The sequence below is a fragment of the Schistocerca serialis genome, chromosome 9, assembly GCF_023864345.2.
Source record: "Schistocerca serialis cubense isolate TAMUIC-IGC-003099 chromosome 9, iqSchSeri2.2, whole genome shotgun sequence".
In the NCBI taxonomy this organism is placed as follows: Eukaryota; Metazoa; Arthropoda; class Insecta; order Orthoptera; family Acrididae; genus Schistocerca; species Schistocerca serialis.
Window position 1 is genome coordinate 146,738,280 of NC_064646.1, and position 27,048 is coordinate 146,765,327.

The window sequence follows — 27,048 nt, forward strand, 5'->3', positions numbered from 1 at the left end:
AAAAGAATAATTTTAGCAGAGCGTGGTTTCGATCCACGGACCCCTGGGTTATGGGCCCAGCACGCTTCCACTGCGCCACTCTGCTGTGCAGAGAGAAGCGCTCTCTTCGGTGCGTGACATGAGACACTTGGAAAAGCGTTGTCTGCGTCGCCTACCGTTTAATTAACTGTGTAGCATCTCCCAGCTTGACTTGTCTCGACTTTGCTCGACTGACGCTACGCTGACGCTTGCACGAAGCGATATTTACCGCGATCGTCTCGAGATGCAGCTGCGAGATGCTCAGGATTAACATTGCACTCCACGAAGGTGGAGACATTCGAATGCACTGCCTAGCTACGCGCCCGCAACTAACAAAATGCCGACCCTGCCAGGATTCGAACCTGGAATCTTCTGATCCGTAGTCAGACGCGTTATCCGTTGCGCCACAGGGCCACCGTTCGCGTTTTCTGCTACGAGGCGGGTGCACATCGCAAAGCAACGTGTTCTCCGTGGCTCGGCAATTGCATGTCATCCACTGACAACGGCGGCGCGGCCACTCTGGTCTTCCGCACTCTGCAGGGAGCTGCCACCAAGGAAGGCATCTCTCCTCCAGCTGCTCGGCCACGGAGCGCCTGCACAGCTTAGAGCTTGCCACACATCTGCCGTCGCTGTTGGACAGGTAGCGGAATGCCAGGCGCCCGTTTTTTTGCATTTTTTCGGTGATGACAAGCGGTTGACATGCTTGTAAGTGTAGCATATAAAACAAGAATCGTGTGAAGCATTCGTAGACAGGTGCTAAAGTCGTAGTATGGCCGCAGGTGACGGTCGTATGACGGGTCTGTAGCCACAACAGGTTGGCATCAAAGTGAATACCGCTAACTGTAAGCACTCTGCTGTAGCCCCAGTGGCGCAATTGGTTAGCGCACGGTACTTATAAGGCAGTAGCCGTGAGCAATGCCGGGGTTGTGAGTTCGAGCCTCACCTGGGGCATACTTTTATTTCGTAGCAGCTGACTATGGAAGCATCGGGACGCTAGATTTGAGATGTATCACGTACCTGAGAGACCATAAATGTGCGTGCACTGCAGTCAACGACCGCGTGTTCCTCGGTAGTATAGTGGTTAGTATCCCCGCCTGTCACGCGGGAGACCGGGGTTCGATTCCCCGCCGGGGAGATGCGATTTTTATATCGCGAAGGTTGCACGTGTGGCCCGAAAAAGCATTACCGTTGTGATCAAGGAATGTAATTGCTAAAAAATCGTAAGAAAGTCTGCGTCTTAGGAAGTGTTTCTCGTATTCTGCACACGACGTCGTCGTTTCACAACTCACAGGGTTTGCTGTCGACGCTGAATCAGCGCACCCCAAGATTAATGATCGAGCTCGAAGCACCCAAGAAAAAGAATAATTTTAGCAGAGCGTGGTTTCGATCCACGGACCCCTGGGTTATGGGCCCAGCACGCTTCCACTGCGCCACTCTGCTGTGCGGAGAGAAGCGCTCTCTTCGGTGCGTGACATGAGACACTTGGAAAAGCGTTGTCTGCGTCGCCTACCGTTTAATTAACTGTGTAGCATCTCCCAGCTTGACTTGTCTCGACTTTGCTCGACTGACGCTACGCTGACGCTTGCACGAAGCGATATTTACCGCGATCGTCTCGAGATGCAGCTGCGAGATGCTCAGGATTAACATTGCACTCCACGAAGGTGGAGACATTCGAATGCACTGCCTAGCTACGCGCCCGCAACTAACAAAATGCCGACCCTGCCAGGATTCGAACCTGGAATCTTCTGATCCGTAGTCAGACGCGTTATCCGTTGCGCCACAGGGCCACCGTTCGCGTTTTCTGCTACGAGGCGGGTGCACATCGCAAAGCAACGTGTTCTCCGTGGCTCGGCAATTGCATGTCATCCACTGACAACGGCGGCGCGGCCACTCTGGTCTTCCGCACTCTGCAGGGAGCTGCCACCAAGGAAGGCATCTCTCCTCCAGCTGCTCGGCCACGGAGCGCCTGCACAGCTTAGAGCTTGCCACACATCTGCCGTCGCTGTTGGACAGGTAGCGGAATGCCAGGCGCCCGTTTTTTTGCATTTTTTCGGTGATGACAAGCGGTTGACATGCTTGTAAGTGTAGCATATAAAACAAGAATCGTGTGAAGCATTCGTAGACAGGTGCTAAAGTCGTAGTATGGCCGCAGGTGACGGTCGTATGACGGGTCTGTAGCCACAACAGGTTGGCATCAAAGTGAATACCGCTAACTGTAAGCACTCTGCTGTAGCCCCAGTGGCGCAATTGGTTAGCGCACGGTACTTATAAGGCAGTAGCCGTGAGCAATGCCGGGGTTGTGAGTTCGAGCCTCACCTGGGGCATACTTTTATTTCGTAGCAGCTGACTATGGAAGCATCGGGACGCTAGATTTGAGATGTATCACGTACCTGAGAGACCATAAATGTGCGTGCACTGCAGTCAACGACCGCGTGTTCTTCGGTAGTATAGTGGTTAGTATCCCCGCCTGTCACGCGGGAGACCGGGGTTCGATTCCCCGCCGGGGAGATGCGATTTTTATATCGCGAAGGTTGCACGTGTGGCCCGAAAAAGCATTACCGTTGTGATCAAGGAATGTAATTGCTAAAAAATCGTAAGAAAGTCTGCGTCTTAGGAAGTGTTTCTCGTATTCTGCACACGACGTCGTCGTTTCACAACTCACAGGGTTTGCTGTCGACGCTGAATCAGCGCACCCCAAGATTAATGATCGAGCTCGAAGCACCCAAGAAAAAGAATAATTTTAGCAGAGCGTGGTTTCGATCCACGGACCTCTGGGTTATGTGCCCAGCACGCTTCCACTGCGCCACTCTGCTGTGCGGAGAGAAGCGCTCTCTTCGGTGCGTGACATGAGACACTTGGAAAAGCGTTGTCTGCGTCGCCTACCGTTTAATTAACTGTGTAGCATCTCCCAGCTTGACTTGTCTCGACTTTGCTCGACTGACGCTACGCTGACGCTTGCACGAAGCGATATTTACCGCGATCGTCTCGAGATGCAGCTGCGAGATGCTCAGGATTAACATTGCACTCCACGAAGGTGGAGACATTCGAATGCACTGCCTAGCTACGCGCCCGCAACTAACAAAATGCCGACCCTGCCAGGATTCGAACCTGGAATCTTCTGATCCGTAGTCAGACGCGTTATCCGTTGCGCCACAGGGCCACCGTTCGCGTTTTCTGCTACGAGGCGGGTGCACATCGCAAAGCAACGTGTTCTCCGTGGCTCGGCAATTGCATGTCATCCACTGACAACGGCGGCGCGGCCACTCTGGTCTTCCGCACTCTGCAGGGAGCTGCCACCAAGGAAGGCATCTCTCCTCCAGCTGCTCGGCCACGGAGCGCCTGCACAGCTTAGAGCTTGCCACACATCTGCCGTCGCTGTTGGACAGGTAGCGGAATGCCAGGCGCCCGTTTTTTTGCATTTTTTCGGTGATGACAAGCGGTTGACATGCTTGTAAGTGTAGCATATAAAACAAGAATCGTGTGAAGCATTCGTAGACAGGTGCTAAAGTCGTAGTATGGCCGCAGGTGACGGTCGTATGACGGGTCTGTAGCCACAACAGGTTGGCATCAAAGTGAATACCGCTAACTGTAAGCACTCTGCTGTAGCCCCAGTGGCGCAATTGGTTAGCGCACGGTACTTATAAGGCAGTAGCCGTGAGCAATGCCGGGGTTGTGAGTTCGAGCCTCACCTGGGGCATACTTTTATTTCGTAGCAGCTGACTATGGAAGCATCGGGACGCTAGATTTGAGATGTATCACGTACCTGAGAGACCATAAATGTGCGTGCACTGCAGTCAACGACCGCGTGTTCCTCGGTAGTATAGTGGTTAGTATCCCCGCCTGTCACGCGGGAGACCGGGGTTCGATTCCCCGCCGGGGAGATGCGATTTTTATATCGCGAAGGTTGCACGTGTGGCCCGAAAAAGCATTACCGTTGTGATCAAGGAATGTAATTGCTAAAAAATCGTAAGAAAGTCTGCGTCTTAGGAAGTGTTTCTCGTATTCTGCACACGACGTCGTCGTTTCACAACTCACAGGGTTTGCTGTCGACGCTGAATCAGCGCACCCCAAGATTAATGATCGAGCTCGAAGCACCCAAGAAAAAGAATGATTTTAGCAGAGCGTGGTTTCGATCCACGGACCTCTGGGTTATGGGCCCAGCACGCTTCCACTGCGCCACTCTGCTGTGCGGAGAGAAGCGCTCTCTTCGGTGCGTGACATGAGACACTTGGAAAAGCGTTGTCTGCGTCGCCTACCGTTTAATTAACTGTGTAGCATCTCCCAACTTGACTTGTCTCGACTTTGCTCGACTGACGCTACGCTGACGCTTGCACGAAGCGATATTTACCGCGATCGTCTCGAGATGCAGCTGCGAGATGCTCAGGATTAACATTGCACTCCACGAAGGTGGAGACATTCGAATGCACTGCCTAGCTACGCGCCCGCAACTAACAAAATGCCGACCCTGCCAGGATTCGAACCTGGAATCTTCTGATCCGTAGTCAGACGCGTTATCCGTTGCGCCACAGGGCCACGGTTCGCGTTTTCTGCTACGAGGCGGGTGCACATCGCAAAGCAACGTGTTCTCCGTGGCTCGGCAATTGCATGTCATCCACTGACAACGGCGGCGCGGCCACTCTGGTCTTCCGCACTCTGCAGGGAGCTGCCACCAAGGAAGGCATCTCTCCTCCAGCTGCTCGGCCACGGAGCGCCTGCACAGCTTAGAGCTTGCCACACATCTGCCGTCGCTGTTGGACAGGTAGCGGAATGCCAGGCGCCCGTTTTTTTGCATTTTTTCGGTGATGACAAGCGGTTGACATGCTTGTAAGTGTAGCATATAAAACAAGAATCGTGTGAAGCATTCGTAGACAGGTGCTAAAGTCGTAGTATGGCCGCAGGTGACGGTCGTATGACGGGTCTGTAGCCACAACAGGTTGGCATCAAAGTGAATACCGCTAACTGTAAGCACTGTGCTGTAGCCCCAGTGGCGCAATTGGTTAGCGCACGGTACTTATAAGGCAGTAGCCGTGAGCAATGCCGGGGTTGTGAGTTCGAGCCTCACCTGGGGCATACTTTTATTTCGTAGCAGCTGACTATGGAAGCATCGGGACGCTAGATTTGAGATGTATCACGTACCTGAGAGACCATAAATGTGCGTGCACTGCAGTCAAGGACCGCGTGTTCCTCGGTAGTATAGTGGTTAGTATCCCCGCCTGTCACGCGGGAGACCGGGGTTCGATTCCCCGCCGGGGAGATGCGATTTTTATATCGCGAAGGTTGCACGTGTGGCCCGAAAAAGCATTACCGTTGTGATCAAGGAATGTAATTGCTAAAAAATCGTAAGAAAGTCTGCGTCTTAGGAAGTGTTTCTCGTATTCTGCACACGACGTCGTCGTTTCACAACTCACAGGGTTTGCTGTCGACGCTGAATCAGCGCACCCCAAGATTAATGATCGAGCTCGAAGCACCCAAGAAAAAGAATAATTTTAGCAGAGCGTGGTTTCGATCCACGGACCTCTGGGTTATGGGCCCAGCACGCTTCCACTGCGCCACTCTGCTGTGCGGAGAGAAGCGCTCTCTTCGGTGCGTGACATGAGACACTTGGAAAAGCGTTGTCTGCGTCGCCTACCGTTTAATTAACTGTGTAGCATCTCCCAGCTTGACTTGTCTCGACTTTGCTCGACTGACGCTACGCTGACGCTTGCACGAAGCGATATTTACCGCGATCGTCTCGAGATGCAGCTGCGAGATGCTCAGGATTAACATTGCACTCCACGAAGGTGGAGACATTCGAATGCACTGCCTAGCTACGCGCCCGCAACTAACAAAATGCCGACCCTGCCAGGATTCGAACCTGGAATCTTCTGATCCGTAGTCAGACGCGTTATCCGTTGCGCCACAGGGCCACGGTTCGCGTTTTCTGCTACGAGGCGGGTGCACATCGCAAAGCAACGTGTTCTCCGTGGCTCGGCAATTGCATGTCATCCACTGACAACGGCGGCGCGGCCACTCTGGTCTTCCGCACTCTGCAGGGAGCTGCCACCAAGGAAGGCATCTCTCCTCCAGCTGCTCGGCCACGGAGCGCCTGCACAGCTTAGAGCTTGCCACACATCTGCCGTCGCTGTTGGACAGGTAGCGGAATGCCAGGCGCCCGTTTTTTTGCATTTTTTCGGTGATGACAAGCGGTTGACATGCTTGTAAGTGTAGCATATAAAACAAGAATCGTGTGAAGCATTCGTAGACAGGTGCTAAAGTCGTAGTATGGCCGCAGGTGACGGTCGTATGACGGGTCTGTAGCCACAACAGGTTGGCATCAAAGTGAATACCGCTAACTGTAAGCACTGTGCTGTAGCCCCAGTGGCGCAATTGGTTAGCGCACGGTACTTATAAGGCAGTAGCCGTGAGCAATGCCGGGGTTGTGAGTTCGAGCCTCACCTGGGGCATACTTTTATTTCGTAGCAGCTGACTATGGAAGCATCGGGACGCTAGATTTGAGATGTATCACGTACCTGAGAGACCATAAATGTGCGTGCACTGCAGTCAAGGACCGCGTGTTCCTCGGTAGTATAGTGGTTAGTATCCCCGCCTGTCACGCGGGAGACCGGGGTTCGATTCCCCGCCGGGGAGATGCGATTTTTATATCGCGAAGGTTGCACGTGTGGCCCGAAAAAGCATTACCGTTGTGATCAAGGAATGTAATTGCTAAAAAATCGTAAGAAAGTCTGCGTCTTAGGAAGTGTTTCTCGTATTCTGCACACGACGTCGTCGTTTCACAACTCACAGGGTTTGCTGTCGACGCTGAATCAGCGCACCCCAAGATTAATGATCGAGCTCGAAGCACCCAAGAAAAAGAATAATTTTAGCAGAGCGTGGTTTCGATCCACGGACCTCTGGGTTATGGGCCCAGCACGCTTCCACTGCGCCACTCTGCTGTGCGGAGAGAAGCGCTCTCTTCGGTGCGTGACATGAGACACTTGGAAAAGCGTTGTCTGCGTCGCCTACCGTTTAATTAACTGTGTAGCATCTCCCAGCTTGACTTGTCTCGACTTTGCTCGACTGACGCTACGCTGACGCTTGCACGAAGCGATATTTACCGCGATCGTCTCGAGATGCAGCTGCGAGATGCTCAGGATTAACATTGCACTCCACGAAGGTGGAGACATTCGAATGCACTGCCTAGCTACGCGCCCGCAACTAACAAAATGCCGACCCTGCCAGGATTCGAACCTGGAATCTTCTTATCCGTAGTCAGACGCGTTATCCGTTGCGCCACAGGGCCACCGTTCGCGTTTTCTGCTACGAGGCGGGTGCACATCGCAAAGCAACGTGTTCTCCGTGGCTCGGCAATTGCATGTCATCCACTGACAACGGCGGCGCGGCCACTCTGGTCTTCCGCACTCTGCAGGGAGCTGCCACCAAGGAAGGCATCTCTCCTCCAGCTGCTCGGCCACGGAGCGCCTGCACAGCTTAGAGCTTGCCACACATCTGCCGTCGCTGTTGGACAGGTAGCGGAATGCCAGGCGCCCGTTTTTTTGCATTTTTTCGGTGATGACAAGCGGTTGACATGCTTGTAAGTGTAGCATATAAAACAAGAATCGTGTGAAGCATTCGTAGACAGGTGCTAAAGTCGTAGTATGGCCGCAGGTGACGGTCGTATGACGGGTCTGTAGCCACAACAGGTTGGCATCAAAGTGAATACCGCTAACTGTAAGCACTGTGCTGTAGCCCCAGTGGCGCAATTGGTTAGCGCACGGTACTTATAAGGCAGTAGCCGTGAGCAATGCCGGGGTTGTGAGTTCGAGCCTCACCTGGGGCATACTTTTATTTCGTAGCAGCTGACTATGGAAGCATCGGGACGCTAGATTTGAGATGTATCACGTACCTGAGAGACCATAAATGTGCGTGCACTGCAGTCAAGGACCGCGTGTTCCTCGGTAGTATAGTGGTTAGTATCCCCGCCTGTCACGCGGGAGACCGGGGTTCGATTCCCCGCCGGGGAGATGCGATTTTTATATCGCGAAGGTTGCACGTGTGGCCCGAAAAAGCATTACCGTTGTGATCAAGGAATGTAATTGCTAAAAAATCGTAAGAAAGTCTGCGTCTTAGGAAGTGTTTCTCGTATTCTGCACACGACGTCGTCGTTTCACAACTCACAGGGTTTGCTGTCGACGCTGAATCAGCGCACCCCAAGATTAATGATCGAGCTCGAAGCACCCAAGAAAAAGAATAATTTTAGCAGAGCGTGGTTTCGATCCACGGACCTCTGGGTTATGGGCCCAGCACGCTTCCACTGCGCCACTCTGCTGTGCGGAGAGAAGCGCTCTCTTCGGTGCGTGACATGAGACACTTGGAAAAGCGTTGTCTGCGTCGCCTACCGTTTAATTAACTGTGTAGCATCTCCCAGCTTGACTTGTCTCGACTTTGCTCGACTGACGCTACGCTGACGCTTGCACGAAGCGATATTTACCGCGATCGTCTCGAGATGCAGCTGCGAGATGCTCAGGATTAACATTGCACTCCACGAAGGTGGAGACATTCGAATGCACTGCCTAGCTACGCGCCCGCAACTAACAAAATGCCGACCCTGCCAGGATTCGAACCTGGAATCTTCTGATCCGTAGTCAGACGCGTTATCCGTTGCGCCACAGGGCCACCGTTCGCGTTTTCTGCTACGAGGCGGGTGCACATCGCAAAGCAACGTGTTCTCCGTGGCTCGGCAATTGCATGTCATCCACTGACAACGGCGGCGCGGCCACTCTGGTCTTCCGCACTCTGCAGGGAGCTGCCACCAAGGAAGGCATCTCTCCTCCAGCTGCTCGGCCACGGAGCGCCTGCACAGCTTAGAGCTTGCCACACATCTGCCGTCGCTGTTGGACAGGTAGCGGAATGCCAGGCGCCCGTTTTTTTGCATTTTTTCGGTGATGACAAGCGGTTGACATGCTTGTAAGTGTAGCATATAAAACAAGAATCGTGTGAAGCATTCGTAGACAGGTGCTAAAGTCGTAGTATGGCCGCAGGTGACGGTCGTATGACGGGTCTGTAGCCACAACAGGTTGGCATCAAAGTGAATACCGCTAACTGTAAGCACTCTGCTGTAGCCCCAGTGGCGCAATTGGTTAGCGCACGGTACTTATAAGGCAGTAGCCGTGAGCAATGCCGGGGTTGTGAGTTCGAGCCTCACTTGGGGCATACTTTTACTTCGTAGCAGCTGACTATGGAAGCATCGGGACGCTAGATTTGAGATGTATCACGTACCTGAGAGACCATAAATGTGCGTGCACTGCAGTCAACGACCGCGTGTTCCTCGGTAGTATAGTGGTTAGTATCCCCGCCTGTCACGCGGGAGACCGGGGTTCGATTCCCCGCCGGGGAGATGCGATTTTTATATCGCGAAGGTTGCACGTGTGGCCCGAAAAAGCATTACCGTTGTGATCAAGGAATGTAATTGCTAAAAAATCGTAAGAAAGTCTGCGTCTTAGGAAGTGTTTCTCGTATTCTGCACACGACGTCGTCGTTTCACAACTCACAGGGTTTGCTGTCGACGCTGAATCAGCGCACCCCAAGATTAATGATCGAGCTCGAAGCACCCAAGAAAAAGAATAATTTTAGCAGAGCGTGGTTTCGATCCACGGACCTCTGGGTTATGGGCCCAGCACGCTTCCACTGCGCCACTCTGCTGTGCGGAGAGAAGCGCTCTCTTCGGTGCGTGACATGAGACACTTGGAAAAGCGTTGTCTGCGTCGCCTACCGTTTAATTAACTGTGTAGCATCTCCCAGCTTGACTTGTCTCGACTTTGCTCGACTGACGCTACGCTGACGCTTGCACGAAGCGATATTTACCGCGATCGTCTCGAGATGCAGCTGCGAGATGCTCAGGATTAACATTGCACTCCACGAAGGTGGAGACATTCGAATGCACTGCCTAGCTACGCGCCCGCAACTAACAAAATGCCGACCCTGCCAGGATTCGAACCTGGAATCTTCTGATCCGTAGTCAGACGCGTTATCCGTTGCGCCACAGGGCCACGGTTCGCGTTTTCTGCTACGAGGCGGGTGCACATCGCAAAGCAACGTGTTCTCCGTGGCTCGGCAATTGCATGTCATCCACTGACAACGGCGGCGCGGCCACTCTGGTCTTCCGCACTCTGCAGGGAGCTGCCACCAAGGAAGGCATCTCTCCTCCAGCTGCTCGGCCACGGAGCGCCTGCACAGCTTAGAGCTTGCCACACATCTGCCGTCGCTGTTGGACAGGTAGCGGAATGCCAGGCGCCCGTTTTTTTGCATTTTTTCGGTGATGACAAGCGGTTGACATGCTTGTAAGTGTAGCATATAAAACAAGAATCGTGTGAAGCATTCGTAGACAGGTGCTAAAGTCGTAGTATGGCCGCAGGTGACGGTCGTATGACGGGTCTGTAGCCACAACAGGTTGGCATCAAAGTGAATACCGCTAACTGTAAGCACTGTGCTGTAGCCCCAGTGGCGCAATTGGTTAGCGCACGGTACTTATAAGGCAGTAGCCGTGAGCAATGCCGGGGTTGTGAGTTCGAGCCTCACCTGGGGCATACTTTTATTTCGTAGCAGCTGACTATGGAAGCATCGGGACGCTAGATTTGAGATGTATCACGTACCTGAGAGACCATAAATGTGCGTGCACTGCAGTCAAGGACCGCGTGTTCCTCGGTAGTATAGTGGTTAGTATCCCCGCCTGTCACGCGGGAGACCGGGGTTCGATTCCCCGCCGGGGAGATGCGATTTTTATATCGCGAAGGTTGCACGTGTGGCCCGAAAAAGCATTACCGTTGTGATCAAGGAATGTAATTGCTAAAAAATCGTAAGAAAGTCTGCGTCTTAGGAAGTGTTTCTCGTATTCTGCACACGACGTCGTCGTTTCACAACTCACAGGGTTTGCTGTCGACGCTGAATCAGCGCACCCCAAGATTAATGATCGAGCTCGAAGCACCCAAGAAAAAGAATAATTTTAGCAGAGCGTGGTTTCGATCCACGGACCTCTGGGTTATGTGCCCAGCACGCTTCCACTGCGCCACTCTGCTGTGCGGAGAGAAGCGCTCTCTTCGGTGCGTGACATGAGACACTTGGAAAAGCGTTGTCTGCGTCGCCTACCGTTTAATTAACTGTGTAGCATCTCCCAGCTTGACTTGTCTCGACTTTGCTCGACTGACGCTACGCTGACGCTTGCACGAAGCGATATTTACCGCGATCGTCTCGAGATGCAGCTGCGAGATGCTCAGGATTAACATTGCACTCCACGAAGGTGGAGACATTCGAATGCACTGCCTAGCTACGCGCCCGCAACTAACAAAATGCCGACCCTGCCAGGATTCGAACCTGGAATCTTCTTATCCGTAGTCAGACGCGTTATCCGTTGCGCCACATGGCCAGCGTTCGCGTTTTCTGCTACGAGGCGGGTGCACATCGCAAAGCAACGTGTTCTCCGTGGCTCGGCAATTGCATGTCATCCACTGACAACGGCGGCGCGGCCACTCTGGTCTTCCGCACTCTGCAGGGAGCTGCCACCAAGGAAGGCATCTCTCCTCCAGCTGCTCGGCCACGGAGCGCCTGCACAGCTTAGAGCTTGCCACACATCTGCCGTCGCTGTTGGACAGGTAGCGGAATGCCAGGCGCCCGTTTTTTTGCATTTTTTCGGTGATGACAAGCGGTTGACATGCTTGTAAGTGTAGCATATAAAACAAGAATCGTGTGAAGCATTCGTAGACAGGTGCTAAAGTCGTAGTATGGCCGCAGGTGACGGTCGTATGACGGGTCTGTAGCCACAACAGGTTGGCATCAAAGTGAATACCGCTAACTGTAAGCACTCTGCTGTAGCCCCAGTGGCGCAATTGGTTAGCGCACGGTACTTATAAGGCAGTAGCCGTGAGCAATGCCGGGGTTGTGAGTTCGAGCCTCACCTGGGGCATACTTTTATTTCGTAGCAGCTGACTATGGAAGCATCGGGACGCTAGATTTGAGATGTATCACGTACCTGAGAGACCATAAATGTGCGTGCACTGCAGTCACCGACCGCGTGTTCCTCGGTAGTATAGTGGTTAGTATCCCCGCCTGTCACGCGGGAGACCGGGGTTCGATTCCCCGCCGGGGAGATGCGATTTTTATATCGCGAAGGTTGCACGTGTGGCCCGAAAAAGCATTACCGTTGTGATCAAGGAATGTAATTGCTAAAAAATCGTAAGAAAGTCTGCGTCTTAGGAAGTGTTTCTCGTATTCTGCACACGACGTCGTCGTTTCACAACTCACAGGGTTTGCTGTCGACGCTGAATCAGCGCACCCCAAGATTAATGATCGAGCTCGAAGCACCCAAGAAAAAGAATAATTTTAGCAGAGCGTGGTTTCGATCCACGGACCTCTGGGTTATGGGCCCAGCACGCTTCCACTGCGCCACTCTGCTGTGCGGAGAGAAGCGCTCTCTTCGGTGCGTGACATGAGACACTTGGAAAAGCGTTGTCTGCGTCGCCTACCGTTTAATTAACTGTGTAGCATCTCCCAGCTTGACTTGTCTCGACTTTGCTCGACTGACGCTACGCTGACGCTTGCAGGAAGCGATATTTACCGCGATCGTCTCGAGATGCAGCTGCGAGATGCTCAGGATTAACATTGCACTCCACGAAGGTGGAGACATTCGAATGCACTGCCTAGCTACGCGCCCGCAACTAACAAAATGCCGACCCTGCCAGGATTCGAACCTGGAATCTTCTGATCCGTAGTCAGACGCGTTATCCGTTGCGCCACAGGGCCACCGTTCGCGTTTTCTGCTACGAGGCGGGTGCACATCGCAAAGCAACGTGTTCTCCGTGGCTCGGCAATTGCATGTCATCCACTGACAACGGCGGCGCGGCCACTCTGGTCTTCCGCACTCTGCAGGGAGCTGCCACCAAGGAAGGCATCTCTCCTCCAGCTGCTCGGCCACGGAGCGCCTGCACAGCTTAGAGCTTGCCACACATCTGCCGTCGCTGTTGGACAGGTAGCGGAATGCCAGGCGCCCGTTTTTTTGCATTTTTTCGGTGATGACAAGCGGTTGACATGCTTGTAAGTGTAGCATATAAAACAAGAATCGTGTGAAGCGTTCGTAGACAGGTGCTAAAGTCGTAGTATGGCCGCAGGTGACGGTCGTATGACGGGTCTGTAGCCACAACAGGTTGGCATCAAAGTGAATACCGCTAACTGTAAGCACTCTGCTGTAGCCCCAGTGGCAGTTCCGCTTGCGACGCCGTGCAGGTCGCACGTGTTGTGCCTTCGCTCCGCAATAGCGTGTGCAAGCCGTGACTACTTTCTTTGTTTACGTTGTTTGCTAGATTTGCTGTATTGTGCTTCCGTCAGTTCACTTTTAGTGTTTTGTGACGTTTTGTGTTAGCGGTCTCGACCGTTTAATAAGTGGATATGTCGTCCAGGTTGTTCCCAAGGAAATGTACTCTGTGTTTCGAATTTGACAAGTCTACACGTCATGTTCAACCGAGTTCCATGGAAGTTCACGATTTCATAGTGGATGTCATTGGTATTACGTCTGACCAGGTTCATACTGCCTATTACGACACAGATCTCTACTGTTTCTTCGTCAAGTTGTTAAACCCTGTGTTACTGGAGAGGATTCTGTTAAAACATGGTAGCAGAGCTGAGTTCCGTCATCGTGACGCCTCGGTGAGTACTGTTCTCATATCCAATGCTGATGTAGAATACAAAAATGTCCGTGTGTACAACCTGCCGCCGGAAGTTGAAAACTGTTATTTACGTGAGATTTTGACGAAATATGGGGAGGTCAAGCAAATCCGTAACGAACGTTGGTCTAGTCAACATCGGTTACAGTGTTTTAGTGGCGTCCGGTCAGTCGAAATGCACGTCAAGCAAGATATCCCCTCCCATCTTATTGTTTGTGGGTATAAAGTTCATGTCACGTACAGTGGGCAACCAGGCACATGCTTTATTTGTAATGAAACTGGTCACTTGCGTACGAACTGCCCTAAACGTGTATTTGTTCTCAAAAGTACTTTGGAACAGCGTAAAAAGTTGACATTGGCTGATCTTGTTAGGGAGCCACCAATCACGGACATCGGCCGCCCTCGTGATAGTGAAATATTGCCCCCGGAGCCTGGTTTGCCTGTTGCCGACTTTCCACCCTTTCCTTCAAAACCGGTTACAGATACGCCTGCCTCCAAATCTGACGTGCAGCTGCTGAGCCACAAACGGCGAAGAACGTGTGATGATGATAGTCCGGACGAGGCTCTCCAGGAATTAGAACTCGACGTCCCAAAAGAGATGCCGGTTACGGTTACTGACTCAAGTTTTTCTGAACCGTCGCACGCAGCTGTCGACGCTGCGGCTATTGACGTCATTCCGAGTGACGTACAGGCAGCTTTGGCACCACAACAGCCGAGCCCGCCGCCTGAAGTCGCGACGTCACCACAGGCCGAATCACAACAAGCGCGTGCTTCCGATAAGCATAACGAGGCAGGCAGTACTTGTGTACAAACTGACGGAAGTCAAAGTCCGTCTACAAACAAACACGAAGTTCGTGCTAGTGACAACAAACAAACTTGTCCACCTTCTGAGTCAGTTCTTTCCGCAGATCAGATGGTTGAGGCGTCACAGCACGTTATGGATTGCGAAGTCACTCAGGACCCTCCCACACCTCCGTCTGCCGATGTGTTCCCTAGCAGAGCACGTAGTAGGACCAAAGTTCAACCGAACGTCAACGCAGTACGGAAGAAAAACAAACCCAACGACACACAAGTGACTGTTCGTGATCCTCCCGACAATGCAGACCATTCCGAAGTCTCTATGCCCTTGTAATGCGACCAGTGTTGTTTAGTGACCCTTTACGTACCTCACTGTAATAATGGCACAAGCGTACAAATTCGTCTCCCTGAACATAAATAAGATTCGATCTGATCTCAAAATTGCGGCCCTACAGCAGTTTCTATACGAATCTGACGCTGATATTGTGTTGTTGCAGGAAGTTACTGTTTTAAATCTCTTCATCTCTGGTTTTAAAACCATATCAAACGTTGCTCCTGAGGAAAGTACAGGTACCGCACTTTTATTACGGGAAGGCATTCCAGTTGGGGAGATCGAGTTTCTAGATTCCGGTCGAGGAGTGAGCTGTAAAATTTTTGATGTAACCCTTGTTAATTTATATGCCCCATCAGGCAACAGCAACAAATTCGAACGGTCACGTTTTTATAAGGAGGATGTTACGTATCTGTTGAGGAGCAGTCCTCAAAACCTGATAATAGGAGGTGACTTCAACTGTGTTCTACGTAAAAACGATCAGTCCCCTAATTTTAACTACTGTAAAGAACTGCACGAGCTCGTTAAGAATATTAAGCTGAAAGATGCTTGGGAACTGAAGTATCCTACTTTAGTTAAATTCACTTTTTTCACCGTTACTTCATGCAGCCGTCTGGATAGAATTTATCTATCGGACTGTATCAGTGACAGACTCCTAGCGGTTGACGTAATCCCGGCTAGTTTTACCGACCATTGCGCTTTTACGGCAACGGTTCACTTAAATCGACAGCCTACCAAATTATTTCGTTCCCCGTGGATGTTAAACATATCGCATCTGGCGGACGCTGAGTTATTTGACGTTATCAGGCATGTGTGGGAAACTTGTTTGCGTTCCATCACTTTTTATCCGACTAAAGCGATGTGGTGGACCGCTGTTGCGAAACCAAAGCTTCGAAAAAGTCTCATTTATTATAGTGCTCAGAAAGCACGCGCCTTCAAGAGGACCTTTGAGTTTTACTACACTGTGCTGCGACAACTGTATGATTCATCCACTGCGACCAACACTAACTTTCCATCAATTCAACGTGTCAAGGCTAAACTTGTCAGCTTGAAGCGTCAACAATTGGAAGGTCTGAAAGTTAAATCCAAACCTAAATCTGTTTTAGCCGACGAAATGACATCTATGTACCATTTATTTAAGCATTTCTCGCGCCGCCGCAGGGCTTTCATTGATGTTTTGGAAAGGGATAATGGGGAATTACTCTCTACTCAAGCGGCCATTATTAGTGAAATTCACCAACATTTCCAACGACTGTATTCCAGTGAAATTGTCAATGAACCTGCTGTCAGTGCAGTGGTCAATGTTTTTGATAGGGCGATTACTCCTGCTGACAATGTCGACTTTTTATCGGACTTCACTCCTGAGGAAGTTTTAGCCTTGATCTCCAAGTCGCCTTCCTTTAAATCGCCTGGTCCTGATGGTTTGCCCAAGGAATTTTATATCAAATTCTGGAATGTCCTTGGTGGTACTTTTACTGAAATTGTTAATGAAGTCATGAGTGGTGGTCCTCTTCCTGCCGAGTTCAAGGTGGGTAGAATTGTTTTAGTCCCGAAGGGAACTGGTCACAAGCGAGTTGATAATCTCCGTCCAATCACATTATTGAACTTTGATTATAAAACGATTGCCCGAGCGATTAATAGCAGAATGACCCCCATCCTTGGGAAAGTTATTCATTCACATCAGTCTTGCCTTCCAGGGAGATCCATTATGACTCCGGTTGCGGAGTACAGAGACGTTATTTCAGTAGCGGCCGTAACCAACATCAAATGTGCTTTCCTTTTTCTTGACTTTTGCAAAGCTTTTGACCGCGTTAGTCATCACTATTTAGAACGCATCCTGCAACGAACTGGACTCGAAGAACGAGCTGTGGCAGTCATTCGGCATATGATAACAGGCATTACTGCTAGGATCACCGTTAACGGTCAGCTGACACAAGCTGTTGGTATACGACGAGGTGTACCGCAAGGCAGTCCTTTGTCGATGTCGCTCTTTGTTTTGTCGCTCGAGCCATTTCTGAAGAGATTGTGTATCACATTAACTGGCCTTTCTGTCTTAGGGAGCAATCTTACTGTGAGGGCTTACGCCGATGATGTTGCTGTTATCCTACGTCATGAGTCTGAAGTGGCCCAATTGCGGGCTGAGATTGATAATTACAGCACTGCGTCTGGAGCGAAACTCAGTGAGGGTAAATGTAAGGTTCTACGCTTACGGGGCTTCGAATCTCTTGCTATACCGTGGGCGCAGATCGTCGAACAACATGTTGCTCTGGGAATCATCATCGATAGGTGTCCTTTACGTATGGCAGCTAAAAACTGGAAACTTACTGCAAATCGAATACAGGGAGCTATAGTGGAAAACACCTGGCGATCGACAAATATCCTCCAGAAGATCAGGATTTTGAATACATACATACTCTGTAAAGCTTATTATGTCGCTCAGGTGTTCCCTCTTCCCAAAATGCAAGCCCATAAGATCATGCGTTTGTCCAGCAGGTTTGTGTGGCTCGGTCATATTTTTAAGTTAACCTATACCACACTGTCTAAGTCAGTGCAAGCTGGGGGCCTGCAACTCAATGATATCCGTCGCAAGGCGACGGCACTCTATATAAAACGAACAACTGAGATAATTACCACGATGCCCCATACTATCACATCGAAGCTGTTTCGCATTGTTCGCCCAAAATGTATGAAACCGCCAATTGACATCGGGAAACTAAACTTTCAATTGCAACATGTCGGTGTTTATTACCTCGAAATGAGTTACTTAGGTGACAGTGTTTCCACAAGTCCTTGTCTCACGACAGTGTTCTTAATTGCTCAGTGGCAGAAGTACGAAGCTCCAAATACAATTGAAATGCACTACCCAAGAATCGTCTGGACGGCAGTGTGGACCAATATTACTCTCAAAATTCATTCTTCCGATGTGCTTTCCGCCTGGTATAAAGTTGTCCACAATCTTATTCCAACCAACGAAAAACTCAACCGCATTGGCTTAAGTGCTACTGACAACTGCCTCAAATGTGGATTAGTAGACACTCTGAGGCACAGGTTTACTTGCTGCGGGCATCAGTTCAACTGGCATTGGGTGCGGAAACGATTGGCGCTGCTCACACGTAGCACTGAAAGTCTTTATACGACTGATATCCTCCTGTGGCCTGATACACGGTTTTACCCCAAAACGAAAAACAATACTGTTATGTGGATGCTGGGACATTTTGTCAATTACGTCATGACCCAACACGGAGAAGACAATATTACTGCCTTTACTGCTTATATGGCAACGGCATATTGGCGAAGAAACCAGTTCCCACACATTAAGAGGGATTTTGGCAATATGTTAACAATCCTGTTTGAGAAACAGGGAATTGGGTGATTCTAAAGTATATCCGCGATTCCTGTCACCATTTCCATGGTGAAGTTCCCAGGTACAGGTCAACAGTGACTACTATTTTCGTTATCATTTCGCCTATGGCGCTTGAAGAACCTGAAGTTTTCTTTTCTTTCTTATTCCTCATTATTTGTTTTTTGAGGGAAGAGACATCCTTTTATTTTATTTATTTATTTATTTATTTTTTTTTTCTTTCTCTCTTCTTGGTTTTGAGAAAGATTTCTAATCTTCGTTGGCACTTATATTCCAAAGAAGACGAAGCAATGAGCTCCTTGTAATCCCGAAGAAATTGAATTCCTTTTGTGTACTGTTGTACGATGCCAGTGAATCTGGAGACTTTGATTTCATTTGAATATAGCTGAAGAAGCTCGCCAAGGAAGGCATTCATGGAGAGCGCAAGGAGGGCTGTAAGGGGAGAAGGGAGGCCCTAAAAAAAAAAAAAAAAAAAAAAAAAAAAAAAAAAAAAAAAAATAAAAAAAAAAAAAAAAAAAGTGGCGCAATTGGTTAGCGCACGGTACTTATAAGGCAGTAGCCGTGAGCAATGCCGGGGTTGTGAGTTCGAGCCTCACCTGGGGCATACTTTTATTTCGTAGCAGCTGACTATGGAAGCATCGGGACGCTAGATTTGAGATGTATCACGTACCTGAGAGACCATAAATGTGCGTGCACTGCAGTCACCGACCGCGTGTTCCTCGGTAGTATAGTGGTTAGTATCCCCGCCTGTCACGCGGGAGACCGGGGTTCGATTCCCCGCCGGGGAGATGCGATTTTTATATCGCGAAGGTTGCACGTGTGGCCCGAAAAAGCATTACCGTTGTGATCAAGGAATGTAATTGCTAAAAAATCGTAAGAAAGTCTGCGTCTTAGGAAGTGTTTCTCGTATTCTGCACACGACGTCGTCGTTTCACAACTCACAGGGTTTGCTGTCGACGCTGAATCAGCGCACCCCAAGATTAATGATCGAGCTCGAAGCACCCAAGAAAAAGAATAATTTTAGCAGAGCGTGGTTTCGATCCACGGACCTCTGGGTTATGGGCCCAGCACGCTTCCACTGCGCCACTCTGCTGTGCGGAGAGAAGCGCTCTCTTCGGTGCGTGACATGAGACACTTGGAAAAGCGTTGTCTGCGTCGCCTACCGTTTAATTAACTGTGTAGCATCTCCCAGCTTGACTTGTCTCGACTTTGCTCGACTGACGCTACGCTGACGCTTGCACGAAGCGATATTTACCGCGATCGTCTCGAGATGCAGCTGCGAGATGCTCAGGATTAACATTGCACTCCACGAAGGTGGAGACATTCGAATGCACTGCCTAGCTACGCGCCCGCAACTAACAAAATGCCGACCCTGCCAGGATTCGAACCTGGAATCTTCTGATCCGTAGTCAGACGCGTTATCCGTTGCGCCACAGGGCCACCGTTCGCGTTTTCTGCTACGAGGCGGGTGCACATCGCAAAGCAACGTGTTCTCCGTGGCTCGGCAATTGCATGTCATCCACTGACAACGGCGGCGCGGCCACTCTGGTCTTCCGCACTCTGCAGGGAGCTGCCACCAAGGAAGGCATCTCTCCTCCAGCTGCTCGGCCACGGAGCGCCTGCACAGCTTAGAGCTTGCCACACATCTGCCGTCGCTGTTGGACAGGTAGCGGAATGCCAGGCGCCCGTTTTTTTGCATTTTTTCGGTGATGACAAGCGGTTGACATGCTTGTAAGTGTAGCATATAAAACAAGAATCGTGTGAAGCATTCGTAGACAGGTGCTAAAGTCGTAGTATGGCCGCAGGTGACGGTCGTATGACGGGTCTGTAGCCACAACAGGTTGGCATCAAAGTGAATACCGCTAACTGTAAGCACTCTGCTGTAGCCCCAGTGGCGCAATTGGTTAGCGCACGGTACTTATAAGGCAGTAGCCGTGAGCAATGCCGGGGTTGTGAGTTCGAGCCTCACCTGGGGCATACTTTTATTTCGTAGCAGCTGACTATGGAAGCATCGGGACGCTAGATTTGAGATGTATCACGTACCTGAGAGGCCATAAATGTGCGTGCACTGCAGTCAACGACCGCGTGTTCCTCGGTAGTATAGTGGTTAGTATCCCCGCCTGTCACGCGGGAGACCGTGGTTCGATTCCCCGCCGGGGAGATGCGATTTTTATATCGCGAAGGTTGCACGTGTGGCCCGAAAAAGCATTACCGTTGTGATCAAGGAATGTAATTGCTAAAAAATCGTAAGAAAGTCTGCGTCTTAGGAAGTGTTTCTCGTATTCTGCACACGACGTCGTCGTTTCACAACTCACAGGGTTTGCTGTCGACGCTGAATCAGCGCACCCCAAGATTAATGATCGAGCTCGAAGCACCCAAGAAAAAGAATAATTTTAGCAGAGCGTGGTTTCGATCCACGGACCTCTGGGTTATGGGCCCAGCACGCTTCCACTGCGCCACTCTGCTGTGCGGAGAGAAGCGCTCTCTTCGGTGCGTGACATGAGACACTTGGAAAAGCGTTGTCTGCGTCGCCTACCGTTTAATTAACTGTGTAGCATCTCCCAGCTTGACTTGTCTCGACTGACGCTACGCTGACGCTTGCACGAAGCGATATTTACCGCGATCGTCTCGAGATGCAGCTGCGAGATGCTCAGGATTAACATTGCACTCCACGAAGGTGGAGACATTCGAATGCACTGCCTAGCTACGCGCCCGCAACTAACAAAATGCCGGCCCTGCCAGGATTCGAACCTGGAATCTTCTGATCCGTAGTCAGACGCGTTATCCGTTGCGCCACAGGGCCACCGTTCGCGTTTTCTGCTACGAGGCGGGTGCACATCGCAAAGCAACGTGTTCTCCGTGGCTCGGCAATTGCATGTCATCCACTGACAACGGCGGCGCGGCCACTCTGGTCTTCCGCACTCTGCAGGGAGCTGCCACCAAGGAAGGCATCTCTCCTCCAGCTGCTCGGCCACGGAGCGCCTGCACAGCTTAGAGCTTGCCACACATCTGCCGTCGCTGTTGGACAGGTAGCGGAATGCCAGGCGCCCGTTTTTTTGCATTTTTTCGGTGATGACAAGCGGTTGACATGCTTGTAAGTGTAGCATATAAAACAAGAATCGTGTGAAGCATTCGTAGACAGGTGCTAAAGTCGTAGTATGGCCGCAGGTGACGGTCGTATGACGGGTCTGTAGCCACAACAGGTTGGCATCAAAGTGAATACCGCTAACTGTAAGCACTCTGCTGTAGCCCCAGTGGCGCAATTGGTCAGCGCACGGTAATTATAAGGCAGTAGCCGTGAGCAATGCCGGGGTTGTGAGTTCGAGCCTCACCTGGGGCATACTTTTATTTCGTAGCAGCTGACTATGGAAGCATCGGGACGCTAGATTTGAGATGTATCACGTACCTGAGAGACCATAAATGTGCGTGCACTGCAGTCAACGACCGCGTGTTCCTCGGTAGTATAGTCGTTAGTATCCCCGCCTGTCACGCGGGAGACCGTGGTTCGATTCCCCGCCGGGGAGATGCGATTTTTATATCGCGAAGGTTGCACGTGTGGCCCGAAAAAGCATTACCGTTGTGATCAAGGAATGTAATTGCTAAAAAATCGTAAGAAAGTCTGCGTCTTAGGAAGTGTTTCTCGTATTCTGCACACGACGTCGTCGTTTCACAACTCACAGGGTTTGCTGTCGACGCTGAATCAGCGCACCCCAAGATTAATGATCGAGCTCGAAGCACCCAAGAAAAAGAATAATTTTAGCAGAGCGTGGTTTCGATCCACGGACCTCTGGGTTATGGGCCCAGCACGCTTCCACTGCGCCACTCTGCTGTGCGGAGAGAAGCGCTCTCTTCGGTGCGTGACATGAGACACTTGGAAAAGCGTTGTCTGCGTCGCCTACCGTTTAATTAACTGTGTAGCATCTCCCAGCTTGACTTGTCTCGACTTTGCTCGACTGACGCTACGCTGACGCTTGCACGAAGCGATATTTACCGCGATCGTCTCGAGATGCAGCTGCGAGATGCTCAGGATTAACATTGCACTCCACGAAGGTGGAGACATTCGAATGCACTGCCTAGCTACGCGCCCGCAACTAACAAAATGCCGACCCTGCCAGGATTCGAACCTGGAATCTTCTGATCCGTAGTCAGACGCGTTATCCGTTGCGCCACAGGGCCACCGTTCGCGTTTTCTGCTACGAGGCGGGTGCACATCGCAAAGCAACGTGTTCTCCGTGGCTCGGCAATTGCATGTCATCCACTGACAACGGCGGCGCGGCCACTCTGGTCTTCCGCACTCTGCAGGGAGCTGCCACCAAGGAAGGCATCTCTCCTCCAGCTGCTCGGCCACGGAGCGCCTGCACAGCTTAGAGCTTGCCACACATCTGCCGTCGCTGTTGGACAGGTAGCGGAATGCCAGGCGCCCGTTTTTTTGCATTTTTTCGGTGATGACAAGCGGTTGACATGCTTGTAAGTGTAGCATATAAAACAAGAATCGTGTGAAGCATTCGTAGACAGGTGCTAAAGTCGTAGTATGGCCGCAGGTGACGGTCGTATGACGGGTCTGTAGCCACAACAGGTTGGCATCAAAGTGAATACCGCTAACTGTAAGCACTCTGCTGTAGCCCCAGTGGCGCAATTGGTTAGCGCACGGTACTTATAAGGCAGTAGCCGTGAGCAATGCCGGGGTTGTGAGTTCGAGCCTCACCTGGGGCATACTTTTATTTCGTAGCAGCTGACTATGGAAGCATCGGGACGCTAGATTTGAGATGTATCACGTACCTGAGAGACCATAAATGTGCGTGCACTGCAGTGAACGACCGCGTGTTCCTCGGTAGTATAGTGGTTAGTATCCCCGCCTGTCACGCGGGAGACCGGGGTTCGATTCCCCGCCGGGGAGATGCGATTTTTATATCGCGAAGGTTGCACGTGTGGCCCGAAAAAGCATTACCGTTGTGATCAAGGAATGTAATTGCTAAAAAATCGTAAGAAAGTCTGCGTCTTAGGAAGTGTTTCTCGTATTCTGCACACGACGTCGTCGTTTCACAACTCACAGGGTTTGCTGTCGACGCTGAATCAGCGCACCCCAAGATTAATGATCGAGCTCGAAGCACCCAAGAAAAAGAATAATTTTAGCAGAGCGTGGTTTCGATCCACGGACCTCTGGGTTATGGGCCCAGCACGCTTCCACTGCGCCACTCTGCTGTGCGGAGAGAAGCGCTCTCTTCGGTGCGTGACATGAGACACTTGGAAAAGCGTTGTCTGCGTCGCCTACCGTTTAATTAACTGTGTAGCATCTCCCAGCTTGACTTGCCTCGACTTTGCTCGACTGACGCTACGCTGACGCTTGCACGAAGCGATATTTACCGCGATCGTCTCGAGATGCAGCTGCGAGATGCTCAGGATTAACATTGCACTCCACGAAGGTGGAGACATTCGAATGCACTGCCTAGCTACGCGCCCGCAACTAACAAAATGCCGACCCTGCCAGGATTCGAACCTGGAATCTTCTGATCCGTAGTCAGACGCGTTATCCGTCGCGCCACGGGGCCACCGTTCGCGTTTTCTGCTACGAGGCGGGTGCACATCGCAAAGCAACGTGTTCTCCGTGGCTCGGCAATTGCATGTCATCCACTGACAACGGCGGCGCGGCCACTCTGGTCTTCCGCACTCTGCAGGGAGCTGCCACCAAGGAAGGCATCTCTCCTCCAGCTGCTCGGCCACGGAGCGCCTGCACAGCTTAGAGCTTGCCACACATCTGCCGTCGCTGTTGGACAGGTAGCGGAATGCCAGGCGCCCGTTTTTTTGCATTTTTTCGGTGATGACAAGCGGTTGACATGCTTGTAAGTGTAGCATATAAAACAAGAATCGTGTGAAGCATTCGTAGACAGGTGCTAAAGTCGTAGTATGGCCGCAGGTGACGGTCGTATGACGGGTCTGTAGCCACAACAGGTTGGCATCAAAGTGAATACCGCTAACTGTAAGCACTCTGCTGTAGCCCCAGTGGCGCAATTGGTTAGCGCACGGTACTTATAAGGCAGTAGCCGTGAGCAATGCCGGGGTTGTGAGTTCGAGCCTCACCTGGGGCATACTTTTATTTCGTAGCAGCTGACTATGGAAGCATCGGGACGCTAGATTTGAGATGTATCACGTACCTGAGAGACCATAAATGTGCGTGCACTGCAGTCAACGACCGCGTGTTCCTCGGTAGTATAGTGGTTAGTATCCCCGCCTGTCACGAGGGAGACCGTGGTTCGATTCCCCGCCGGGGAGATGCGATTTTTATATCGCGAAGGTTGCACGTGTGGCCCGAAAAAGCATTACCGTTGTGATCAAGGAATGTAATTGCTAAAAAATCGTAAGAAAGTCTGCGTCTTAGGAAGTGTTTCTCGTATTCTGCACACGACGTCGTCGTTTCACAACTCACAGGGTTTGCTGTCGACGCTGAATCAGCGCACCCCAAGATTAATGATCGAGCTCGAAGCACCCAAGAAAAAGAATAATTTTAGCAGAGCGTGGTTTCGATCCACGGACCTCTGGGTTATGGGCCCAGCACGCTTCCACTGCGCCACTCTGCTGTGCGGAGAGAAGCGCTCTCTTCGGTGCGTGACATGAGACACTTGGAAAAGCGTTGTCTGCGTCGCCTACCGTTTAATTAACTGTGTAGCATCTCCCAGCTTGACTTGTCTCGACTTTGCTCGACTGACGCTACGCTGACGCTTGCACGAAGCGATATTTACCGCGATCGTCTCGAGATGCAGCTGCGAGATGCTCAGGATTAACATTGCACTCCACGAAGGTGGAGACATTCGAATGCACTGCCTAGCTACGCGCCCGCAACTAACAAAATGCCGACCCTGCCAGGATTCGAACCTGGAATCTTCTGATCCGTAGTCAGACGCGTTATCCGTTGCGCCACGGGGCCACCGTCCGCGTTTTCTGCTACGAGGCGGGTGCACATCGCAAAGCAACGTGTTCTCCGTGGCTCGGCAATTGCATGTCATCCACTGACAACGGCGGCGCGGCCACTCTGGTCTTCCGCACTCTGCAGGGAGCTGCCACCAAGGAAGGCATCTCTCCTCCAGCTGCTCGGCCACGGAGCGCCTGCACAGCTTAGAGCTTGCCACACATCTGCCGTCGCTGTTGGACAGGTAGCGGAATGCCAGGCGCCCGTTTTTTTGCATTTTTTCGGTGATGACAAGCGGTTGACATGCTTGTAAGTGTAGCATATAAAACAAGAATCGTGTGAAGCATTCGTAGACAGGTGCTAAAGTCGTAGTATGGCCGCAGGTGACGGTCGTATGACGGGTCTGTAGCCACAACAGGTTGGCATCAAAGTGAATACCGCTAACTGTAAGCACTCTGCTGTAGCCCCAGTGGCGCAATTGGTTAGCGCACGGTACTTATAAGGCAGTAGCCGTGAGCAATGCCGGGGTTGTGAGTTCGAGCCTCACCTGGGGCATACTTTTATTTCGTAGCAGCTGACTATGGAAGCATCGGGACGCTAGATTTGAGATGTATCACGTACCTGAGAGAACATAAATGTGCGTGCACTGCAGTCAACGACCGCGTGTTCCTCGGTAGTATAGTGGTTAGTATCCCCGCCTGTCACGCGGGAGACCGTGGTTCGATTCCCCGCCGGGGAGATGCGATTTTTATATCGCGAAGGTTGCACGTGTGGCCCGAAAAAGCATTACCGTTGTGATCAAGGAATGTAATTGCTAAAAAATCGTAAGAAAGTCTGCGTCTTAGGAAGTGTTTCTCGTATTCTGCACACGACGTCGTCGTTTCACAACTCACAGGGTTTGCTGTCGACGCTGAATCAGCGCACCCCAAGATTAATGATCGAGCTCGAAGCACCCAAGAAAAAGAATAATTTTAGCAGAGCGTGGTTTCGATCCGCGGACCTCTGGGTTATGGGCCCAGCACGCTTCCACTGCGCCACTCTGCTGTGCGGAGAGAAGCGCTCTCTTCGGTGCGTGACATGAGACACTTGGAAAAGCGTTGTCTGCGTCGCCTACCGTTTAATTAACTGTGTAGCATCTCCCAGCTTGACTTGTCTCGACTGACGCTACGCTGACGCTTGCACGAAGCGATATTTACCGCGATCGTCTCGAGATGCAGCTGCGAGATGCTCAGGATTAACATTGCACTCCACGAAGGTGGAGACATTCGAATGCACTGCCTAGCTACGCGCCCGCAACTAACAAAATGCCGACCCTGCCAGGATTCGAACCTGGAATCTTCTGATCCGTAGTCAGACGCGTTATCCGTTGCGCCACAGGGCCACCGTTCGCGTTTTCTGCTACGAGGCGGGTGCACATCGCAAAGCAACGTGTTCTCCGTGGCTCGGCAATTGCATGTCATCCACTGACAACGGCGGCGCGGCCACTCTGGTCTTCCGCACTCTGCAGGGAGCTGCCACCAAGGAAGGCATCTCTCCTCCAGCTGCTCGGCCACGGAGCGCCTGCACAGCTTAGAGCTTGCCACACATCTGCCGTCGCTGTTGGACAGGTAGCGGAATGCCAGGCGCCCGTTTTTTTGCATTTTTTCGGTGATGACAAGCGGTTGACATGCTTGTAAGTGTAGCATATAAAACAAGAATCGTGTGAAGCATTCGTAGACAGGTGCTAAAGTCGTAGTATGGCCGCAGGTGACGGTCGTATGACGGGTCTGTAGCCACAACAGGTTGGCATCAAAGTGAATACCGCTAACTGTAAGCACTCTGCTGTAGCCCCAGTGGCGCAATTGGTCAGCGCACGGTAATTATAAGGCAGTAGCCGTGAGCAATGCCGGGGTTGTGAGTTCGAGCCTCACCTGGGGCATACTTTTATTTCGTAGCAGCTGACTATGGA

The 27,048-nt window shown here is 51.4% G+C and overlaps 58 non-coding genes across 58 annotated transcripts; 28 read left to right on the forward strand and 30 right to left on the reverse strand.

Annotated features, from left to right (window-relative positions):
* Positions 1 to 13: 13 nt before the first annotated feature.
* On the reverse strand, positions 14 to 85 carry Trnam-cau (transfer RNA methionine (anticodon CAU)). Its single transcript has one exon. It is a non-coding gene; the product is annotated as a tRNA-Met (tRNA).
* A 274-nt stretch (positions 86 to 359) lies between these two features.
* Trnar-acg (transfer RNA arginine (anticodon ACG)) lies at positions 360 to 432 on the reverse strand. Its single transcript has one exon. It is a non-coding gene; the product is annotated as a tRNA-Arg (tRNA).
* A 445-nt stretch (positions 433 to 877) lies between these two features.
* Positions 878 to 969, forward strand: Trnai-uau (transfer RNA isoleucine (anticodon UAU)). The gene is given in 2 exon segments: positions 878 to 915; positions 934 to 969. It is a non-coding gene; the product is annotated as a tRNA-Ile (tRNA).
* A 112-nt stretch (positions 970 to 1,081) lies between these two features.
* Positions 1,082 to 1,153, forward strand: Trnad-guc (transfer RNA aspartic acid (anticodon GUC)). Its single transcript has one exon. It is a non-coding gene; the product is annotated as a tRNA-Asp (tRNA).
* Positions 1,154 to 1,386: 233 nt separating this feature from the next.
* On the reverse strand, positions 1,387 to 1,458 carry Trnam-cau (transfer RNA methionine (anticodon CAU)). The gene has a single exon. It is a non-coding gene; the product is annotated as a tRNA-Met (tRNA).
* Positions 1,459 to 1,732: 274 nt separating this feature from the next.
* Positions 1,733 to 1,805, reverse strand: Trnar-acg (transfer RNA arginine (anticodon ACG)). Its single transcript has one exon. It is a non-coding gene; the product is annotated as a tRNA-Arg (tRNA).
* Positions 1,806 to 2,250: 445 nt separating this feature from the next.
* Trnai-uau (transfer RNA isoleucine (anticodon UAU)) lies at positions 2,251 to 2,342 on the forward strand. Its single transcript is given in 2 exon segments — positions 2,251 to 2,288; positions 2,307 to 2,342. It is a non-coding gene; the product is annotated as a tRNA-Ile (tRNA).
* A 112-nt stretch (positions 2,343 to 2,454) lies between these two features.
* Trnad-guc (transfer RNA aspartic acid (anticodon GUC)) lies at positions 2,455 to 2,526 on the forward strand. Its single transcript has one exon. It is a non-coding gene; the product is annotated as a tRNA-Asp (tRNA).
* Positions 2,527 to 2,759: 233 nt separating this feature from the next.
* On the reverse strand, positions 2,760 to 2,831 carry Trnam-cau (transfer RNA methionine (anticodon CAU)). Its single transcript has one exon. It is a non-coding gene; the product is annotated as a tRNA-Met (tRNA).
* Positions 2,832 to 3,105: 274 nt separating this feature from the next.
* Positions 3,106 to 3,178, reverse strand: Trnar-acg (transfer RNA arginine (anticodon ACG)). Its single transcript has one exon. It is a non-coding gene; the product is annotated as a tRNA-Arg (tRNA).
* A 445-nt stretch (positions 3,179 to 3,623) lies between these two features.
* Trnai-uau (transfer RNA isoleucine (anticodon UAU)) lies at positions 3,624 to 3,715 on the forward strand. The gene is given in 2 exon segments: positions 3,624 to 3,661; positions 3,680 to 3,715. It is a non-coding gene; the product is annotated as a tRNA-Ile (tRNA).
* A 112-nt stretch (positions 3,716 to 3,827) lies between these two features.
* Trnad-guc (transfer RNA aspartic acid (anticodon GUC)) lies at positions 3,828 to 3,899 on the forward strand. The gene has a single exon. It is a non-coding gene; the product is annotated as a tRNA-Asp (tRNA).
* A 233-nt stretch (positions 3,900 to 4,132) lies between these two features.
* Trnam-cau (transfer RNA methionine (anticodon CAU)) lies at positions 4,133 to 4,204 on the reverse strand. The gene has a single exon. It is a non-coding gene; the product is annotated as a tRNA-Met (tRNA).
* Positions 4,205 to 4,478: 274 nt separating this feature from the next.
* Positions 4,479 to 4,551, reverse strand: Trnar-acg (transfer RNA arginine (anticodon ACG)). The gene has a single exon. It is a non-coding gene; the product is annotated as a tRNA-Arg (tRNA).
* A 445-nt stretch (positions 4,552 to 4,996) lies between these two features.
* On the forward strand, positions 4,997 to 5,088 carry Trnai-uau (transfer RNA isoleucine (anticodon UAU)). The gene is given in 2 exon segments: positions 4,997 to 5,034; positions 5,053 to 5,088. It is a non-coding gene; the product is annotated as a tRNA-Ile (tRNA).
* A 112-nt stretch (positions 5,089 to 5,200) lies between these two features.
* Trnad-guc (transfer RNA aspartic acid (anticodon GUC)) lies at positions 5,201 to 5,272 on the forward strand. The gene has a single exon. It is a non-coding gene; the product is annotated as a tRNA-Asp (tRNA).
* A 233-nt stretch (positions 5,273 to 5,505) lies between these two features.
* Trnam-cau (transfer RNA methionine (anticodon CAU)) lies at positions 5,506 to 5,577 on the reverse strand. Its single transcript has one exon. It is a non-coding gene; the product is annotated as a tRNA-Met (tRNA).
* A 274-nt stretch (positions 5,578 to 5,851) lies between these two features.
* On the reverse strand, positions 5,852 to 5,924 carry Trnar-acg (transfer RNA arginine (anticodon ACG)). The gene has a single exon. It is a non-coding gene; the product is annotated as a tRNA-Arg (tRNA).
* Positions 5,925 to 6,369: 445 nt separating this feature from the next.
* Trnai-uau (transfer RNA isoleucine (anticodon UAU)) lies at positions 6,370 to 6,461 on the forward strand. The gene is given in 2 exon segments: positions 6,370 to 6,407; positions 6,426 to 6,461. It is a non-coding gene; the product is annotated as a tRNA-Ile (tRNA).
* A 112-nt stretch (positions 6,462 to 6,573) lies between these two features.
* Trnad-guc (transfer RNA aspartic acid (anticodon GUC)) lies at positions 6,574 to 6,645 on the forward strand. Its single transcript has one exon. It is a non-coding gene; the product is annotated as a tRNA-Asp (tRNA).
* Positions 6,646 to 6,878: 233 nt separating this feature from the next.
* Positions 6,879 to 6,950, reverse strand: Trnam-cau (transfer RNA methionine (anticodon CAU)). The gene has a single exon. It is a non-coding gene; the product is annotated as a tRNA-Met (tRNA).
* A 274-nt stretch (positions 6,951 to 7,224) lies between these two features.
* Positions 7,225 to 7,297, reverse strand: Trnar-acg (transfer RNA arginine (anticodon ACG)). The gene has a single exon. It is a non-coding gene; the product is annotated as a tRNA-Arg (tRNA).
* Positions 7,298 to 7,742: 445 nt separating this feature from the next.
* Positions 7,743 to 7,834, forward strand: Trnai-uau (transfer RNA isoleucine (anticodon UAU)). The gene is given in 2 exon segments: positions 7,743 to 7,780; positions 7,799 to 7,834. It is a non-coding gene; the product is annotated as a tRNA-Ile (tRNA).
* A 112-nt stretch (positions 7,835 to 7,946) lies between these two features.
* On the forward strand, positions 7,947 to 8,018 carry Trnad-guc (transfer RNA aspartic acid (anticodon GUC)). Its single transcript has one exon. It is a non-coding gene; the product is annotated as a tRNA-Asp (tRNA).
* A 233-nt stretch (positions 8,019 to 8,251) lies between these two features.
* Trnam-cau (transfer RNA methionine (anticodon CAU)) lies at positions 8,252 to 8,323 on the reverse strand. The gene has a single exon. It is a non-coding gene; the product is annotated as a tRNA-Met (tRNA).
* A 274-nt stretch (positions 8,324 to 8,597) lies between these two features.
* On the reverse strand, positions 8,598 to 8,670 carry Trnar-acg (transfer RNA arginine (anticodon ACG)). Its single transcript has one exon. It is a non-coding gene; the product is annotated as a tRNA-Arg (tRNA).
* Positions 8,671 to 9,115: 445 nt separating this feature from the next.
* Trnai-uau (transfer RNA isoleucine (anticodon UAU)) lies at positions 9,116 to 9,207 on the forward strand. The gene is given in 2 exon segments: positions 9,116 to 9,153; positions 9,172 to 9,207. It is a non-coding gene; the product is annotated as a tRNA-Ile (tRNA).
* Positions 9,208 to 9,319: 112 nt separating this feature from the next.
* Trnad-guc (transfer RNA aspartic acid (anticodon GUC)) lies at positions 9,320 to 9,391 on the forward strand. Its single transcript has one exon. It is a non-coding gene; the product is annotated as a tRNA-Asp (tRNA).
* A 233-nt stretch (positions 9,392 to 9,624) lies between these two features.
* Positions 9,625 to 9,696, reverse strand: Trnam-cau (transfer RNA methionine (anticodon CAU)). Its single transcript has one exon. It is a non-coding gene; the product is annotated as a tRNA-Met (tRNA).
* Positions 9,697 to 9,970: 274 nt separating this feature from the next.
* On the reverse strand, positions 9,971 to 10,043 carry Trnar-acg (transfer RNA arginine (anticodon ACG)). Its single transcript has one exon. It is a non-coding gene; the product is annotated as a tRNA-Arg (tRNA).
* A 445-nt stretch (positions 10,044 to 10,488) lies between these two features.
* Positions 10,489 to 10,580, forward strand: Trnai-uau (transfer RNA isoleucine (anticodon UAU)). Its single transcript is given in 2 exon segments — positions 10,489 to 10,526; positions 10,545 to 10,580. It is a non-coding gene; the product is annotated as a tRNA-Ile (tRNA).
* A 112-nt stretch (positions 10,581 to 10,692) lies between these two features.
* Positions 10,693 to 10,764, forward strand: Trnad-guc (transfer RNA aspartic acid (anticodon GUC)). Its single transcript has one exon. It is a non-coding gene; the product is annotated as a tRNA-Asp (tRNA).
* A 233-nt stretch (positions 10,765 to 10,997) lies between these two features.
* On the reverse strand, positions 10,998 to 11,069 carry Trnam-cau (transfer RNA methionine (anticodon CAU)). Its single transcript has one exon. It is a non-coding gene; the product is annotated as a tRNA-Met (tRNA).
* Positions 11,070 to 11,861: 792 nt separating this feature from the next.
* Trnai-uau (transfer RNA isoleucine (anticodon UAU)) lies at positions 11,862 to 11,953 on the forward strand. The gene is given in 2 exon segments: positions 11,862 to 11,899; positions 11,918 to 11,953. It is a non-coding gene; the product is annotated as a tRNA-Ile (tRNA).
* Positions 11,954 to 12,065: 112 nt separating this feature from the next.
* Trnad-guc (transfer RNA aspartic acid (anticodon GUC)) lies at positions 12,066 to 12,137 on the forward strand. Its single transcript has one exon. It is a non-coding gene; the product is annotated as a tRNA-Asp (tRNA).
* Positions 12,138 to 12,370: 233 nt separating this feature from the next.
* On the reverse strand, positions 12,371 to 12,442 carry Trnam-cau (transfer RNA methionine (anticodon CAU)). Its single transcript has one exon. It is a non-coding gene; the product is annotated as a tRNA-Met (tRNA).
* A 274-nt stretch (positions 12,443 to 12,716) lies between these two features.
* Trnar-acg (transfer RNA arginine (anticodon ACG)) lies at positions 12,717 to 12,789 on the reverse strand. Its single transcript has one exon. It is a non-coding gene; the product is annotated as a tRNA-Arg (tRNA).
* A 6,123-nt stretch (positions 12,790 to 18,912) lies between these two features.
* On the forward strand, positions 18,913 to 18,984 carry Trnad-guc (transfer RNA aspartic acid (anticodon GUC)). The gene has a single exon. It is a non-coding gene; the product is annotated as a tRNA-Asp (tRNA).
* A 233-nt stretch (positions 18,985 to 19,217) lies between these two features.
* Trnam-cau (transfer RNA methionine (anticodon CAU)) lies at positions 19,218 to 19,289 on the reverse strand. Its single transcript has one exon. It is a non-coding gene; the product is annotated as a tRNA-Met (tRNA).
* A 274-nt stretch (positions 19,290 to 19,563) lies between these two features.
* On the reverse strand, positions 19,564 to 19,636 carry Trnar-acg (transfer RNA arginine (anticodon ACG)). The gene has a single exon. It is a non-coding gene; the product is annotated as a tRNA-Arg (tRNA).
* A 445-nt stretch (positions 19,637 to 20,081) lies between these two features.
* Trnai-uau (transfer RNA isoleucine (anticodon UAU)) lies at positions 20,082 to 20,173 on the forward strand. The gene is given in 2 exon segments: positions 20,082 to 20,119; positions 20,138 to 20,173. It is a non-coding gene; the product is annotated as a tRNA-Ile (tRNA).
* A 112-nt stretch (positions 20,174 to 20,285) lies between these two features.
* Trnad-guc (transfer RNA aspartic acid (anticodon GUC)) lies at positions 20,286 to 20,357 on the forward strand. The gene has a single exon. It is a non-coding gene; the product is annotated as a tRNA-Asp (tRNA).
* A 233-nt stretch (positions 20,358 to 20,590) lies between these two features.
* Trnam-cau (transfer RNA methionine (anticodon CAU)) lies at positions 20,591 to 20,662 on the reverse strand. Its single transcript has one exon. It is a non-coding gene; the product is annotated as a tRNA-Met (tRNA).
* Positions 20,663 to 20,926: 264 nt separating this feature from the next.
* On the reverse strand, positions 20,927 to 20,999 carry Trnar-acg (transfer RNA arginine (anticodon ACG)). The gene has a single exon. It is a non-coding gene; the product is annotated as a tRNA-Arg (tRNA).
* A 445-nt stretch (positions 21,000 to 21,444) lies between these two features.
* Positions 21,445 to 21,536, forward strand: Trnai-uau (transfer RNA isoleucine (anticodon UAU)). The gene is given in 2 exon segments: positions 21,445 to 21,482; positions 21,501 to 21,536. It is a non-coding gene; the product is annotated as a tRNA-Ile (tRNA).
* Positions 21,537 to 21,953: 417 nt separating this feature from the next.
* Positions 21,954 to 22,025, reverse strand: Trnam-cau (transfer RNA methionine (anticodon CAU)). The gene has a single exon. It is a non-coding gene; the product is annotated as a tRNA-Met (tRNA).
* Positions 22,026 to 22,299: 274 nt separating this feature from the next.
* On the reverse strand, positions 22,300 to 22,372 carry Trnar-acg (transfer RNA arginine (anticodon ACG)). The gene has a single exon. It is a non-coding gene; the product is annotated as a tRNA-Arg (tRNA).
* Positions 22,373 to 22,817: 445 nt separating this feature from the next.
* Trnai-uau (transfer RNA isoleucine (anticodon UAU)) lies at positions 22,818 to 22,909 on the forward strand. The gene is given in 2 exon segments: positions 22,818 to 22,855; positions 22,874 to 22,909. It is a non-coding gene; the product is annotated as a tRNA-Ile (tRNA).
* A 112-nt stretch (positions 22,910 to 23,021) lies between these two features.
* Trnad-guc (transfer RNA aspartic acid (anticodon GUC)) lies at positions 23,022 to 23,093 on the forward strand. Its single transcript has one exon. It is a non-coding gene; the product is annotated as a tRNA-Asp (tRNA).
* A 233-nt stretch (positions 23,094 to 23,326) lies between these two features.
* Trnam-cau (transfer RNA methionine (anticodon CAU)) lies at positions 23,327 to 23,398 on the reverse strand. Its single transcript has one exon. It is a non-coding gene; the product is annotated as a tRNA-Met (tRNA).
* A 274-nt stretch (positions 23,399 to 23,672) lies between these two features.
* On the reverse strand, positions 23,673 to 23,745 carry Trnar-acg (transfer RNA arginine (anticodon ACG)). Its single transcript has one exon. It is a non-coding gene; the product is annotated as a tRNA-Arg (tRNA).
* A 445-nt stretch (positions 23,746 to 24,190) lies between these two features.
* Positions 24,191 to 24,282, forward strand: Trnai-uau (transfer RNA isoleucine (anticodon UAU)). The gene is given in 2 exon segments: positions 24,191 to 24,228; positions 24,247 to 24,282. It is a non-coding gene; the product is annotated as a tRNA-Ile (tRNA).
* Positions 24,283 to 24,699: 417 nt separating this feature from the next.
* Trnam-cau (transfer RNA methionine (anticodon CAU)) lies at positions 24,700 to 24,771 on the reverse strand. The gene has a single exon. It is a non-coding gene; the product is annotated as a tRNA-Met (tRNA).
* A 274-nt stretch (positions 24,772 to 25,045) lies between these two features.
* Positions 25,046 to 25,118, reverse strand: Trnar-acg (transfer RNA arginine (anticodon ACG)). Its single transcript has one exon. It is a non-coding gene; the product is annotated as a tRNA-Arg (tRNA).
* Positions 25,119 to 25,563: 445 nt separating this feature from the next.
* Positions 25,564 to 25,655, forward strand: Trnai-uau (transfer RNA isoleucine (anticodon UAU)). The gene is given in 2 exon segments: positions 25,564 to 25,601; positions 25,620 to 25,655. It is a non-coding gene; the product is annotated as a tRNA-Ile (tRNA).
* Positions 25,656 to 25,767: 112 nt separating this feature from the next.
* Positions 25,768 to 25,839, forward strand: Trnad-guc (transfer RNA aspartic acid (anticodon GUC)). The gene has a single exon. It is a non-coding gene; the product is annotated as a tRNA-Asp (tRNA).
* Positions 25,840 to 26,408: 569 nt separating this feature from the next.
* Trnar-acg (transfer RNA arginine (anticodon ACG)) lies at positions 26,409 to 26,481 on the reverse strand. Its single transcript has one exon. It is a non-coding gene; the product is annotated as a tRNA-Arg (tRNA).
* Positions 26,482 to 26,926: 445 nt separating this feature from the next.
* On the forward strand, positions 26,927 to 27,018 carry Trnai-uau (transfer RNA isoleucine (anticodon UAU)). The gene is given in 2 exon segments: positions 26,927 to 26,964; positions 26,983 to 27,018. It is a non-coding gene; the product is annotated as a tRNA-Ile (tRNA).
* The last annotated feature ends 30 nt before the right edge of the window (positions 27,019 to 27,048 follow it).